This window comes from Ictalurus furcatus, chromosome 12 (assembly GCF_023375685.1).
Source record: "Ictalurus furcatus strain D&B chromosome 12, Billie_1.0, whole genome shotgun sequence".
Lineage (NCBI taxonomy): Eukaryota > Metazoa > Chordata > Actinopteri > Siluriformes > Ictaluridae > Ictalurus > Ictalurus furcatus.
The window spans coordinates 12,751,166-12,753,665 of NC_071266.1; the positions used below are offsets into that span (position 1 = coordinate 12,751,166).

Sequence of the window (2,500 nt, forward strand, 5' to 3'; positions counted from 1 at the left end):
TTGAAAGACTTGAAAGACTTCCTGATTTGTCTTTGCACCACACTGCACACCAAATGCACTCCTGCTAAAATAAAAAAAAATAATAAATAATCATAATAATAATGTAGCAGAAACTTTGCCATGTTTAGCAATCGCTTGTTAGCTAAATTCCTGCTAGTAATTTTAGGTTTGTTTAGATTTTTTACATTTTAGAAAAACATTTAGTTCAAAGAACGTTTCTGTGTGTGTTGCTTACATAAACGTTTTACATTAACACTAATGTTTCCATTTTGCATGCAGCATTTTTATAACATTGCAAAAACGTTAGTCCCCTAACCATCTGACCAATAAACAACAATTCATACAGAACCTCCACCTCTGATATTTTGTGATCTGCAGAAAAGTGCCAACTCTGTAGCAGGAAGTAAAAGGTTCCTGGAACTAAAAGCATCCCTGTTTCATCTTGTGAAAATCTACAGTTCCTGGTTTCCTAAAAAAGTTCCTGTAGTAAAATCATGACCTTATTGTGACCTGTTATAATCAGTTAATAGAACTGTTAGCGTATTAAAATCAGTCATGACAGAATGTATTAAGTGATATTTCTCAATATAACATTATATTAGTTGAGTTAGCAGTCGATCCTAAGTGTAATTACTGTGTAATTTGGGTTTATAAAGTATTTTAATTTATTTATTATTATTATTATTATTTTTACAGATTTATGTTTTGATTTATGGTAAATGTTGATGTTCTGCATGATTAATGTCATGTTTCCACAGTTAGCACGTCTGTGCTACCTAACTAAATCATTAGCCTCAGTCTTCAGTTAGCATATAACCTGTGGGCCTTTTTTTTGTACAGATTTACCAACACAACTGAGGTAAATGTTGATGTTCTGTATGGTTCTGTCATGTTTCCACGTTTGGCACGTCTGTGCCTCAGTTTTCAATTAGCTTATAATCTGTGGGTACATATACTCTTTGCTTAGCAAGTCCTCTTGTGGCTTTAACCTTGTGACCAGTGAGTGTGTCGTGTGTCTGACTTTGAAACAACGAGAATGTAAAGGAATTTCTGAAACCTCAACTTGTTGAAGAAGCTCGTACAGCAGCACGGAAACTGAAGCACAACCACAATCTAAACCATAACGATTTCCTCTCATCACAAACATGGGGGGAAAGCAGAACAGAAAACAGTTACACTAATACACACCTGATATTAATACACACATGCACATCCTATTAGTACTTCAGAACACCACAAATGAAATAAGTGATGTGATTGAAGGGTAAACTAAAGTTGAATTCAGAGTCGAGTTCATCTCTCAGCGAGGATTTCATACTGAAATTACCCACAGCAGTACTCAGAGCTCAGACGTAACTACAGACTACAGTGCTGTTCAGAAGTTACGTGAGAGTTAAGGGGGCGGAGTTTGTCTAAAACAGAGGCGTGTCTCGGCTATCTCAGTTATGCTCAAGTCTGTTTTACTGTTACATTTATGTTTTGGCTGTAAATACACTCACACACATTATTCAAGGCCAATATTAAATACATAAACGTAACACTGTTCATGCTAATGATATCATCACAAAGTGCACAAAAGGACGACATGCGTCTTAATCAGAGACATCGCTTACCTTGAGGAGTGAATATTTTATGGATAAAACGATGAATAAACTGGAAAATATTTCTGTAGCATTTTCTTTATCTACATCTCGCACACAAACACTTCCGAGTTCATGACCTCGATTTAGAATTTTGTGATGTTAAGCTGCGCTTAAGTTGCACTCAAGTAACTGGCAGAGCTCAATATAATAAAAAAAAAACTGTAAAATAACAGAGTGTGCTGGATCAAGTGCTATTCTATATACTGCTAATAATAATAATAATAATAATAATAATAATAATAATAATAATGAATGTGGAAGCCATTTTGTTCAATTAAACCAGTGACTAATGTGATCATTACAGCTAGCTCTATTCATGCAGCAATATATTGACTCCTACTAGATTTACTTCAACATTCCTTTGAAAATCTTCTCATTCATATTCATACATCATCATATTAGTGTTTTAGTTTCCAGTTTTAAATTCTCTGTTGTTTTTATGTTGCATCATATAACATTCGACAGCAAAGAATAAAACGCTCTTTCCTTCTTCAGTCCATATTTTCTATCTCAGGTTATATTCAGGTTGAAAAGTGAGTGTTTGTGTTTACAGACGCTATTAAGAACTCCGTGTCAGACATTTGTGATGAAGAAAATTGTCCTCGGAGGTGTGAACTACACGCAAGTGAATTTAATAATGTGACCGTGGAGTTCAGAAAATCCACTGAAGCAGCTGCGTAACACGACTCTGAACACCAGCAACTTTCCCCACGTATATACTGACACAACTCACCAACTCTGAATATGGGAAGAAGAAACAAGAAAGCAAGAGAGAAAGAAAGACAACATGTAAGAATTCAGGAACAGGAAAGAGGGAAAGAGAACGGAAGAGAGAAACGTAAAGGACAGAGAGAGGG

At 35.3% G+C, this 2,500-nt stretch overlaps 1 protein-coding gene across 2 annotated transcripts in view; it reads right to left on the reverse strand.

Moving 5' to 3' along the window:
- septin9b (septin 9b) overlaps nucleotides 1-2,500 on the reverse strand; it is a 36,233-nt gene that overhangs the window by 10,816 nt on the left and 22,917 nt on the right. The gene's annotated exons all lie outside the window — the stretch shown is intronic.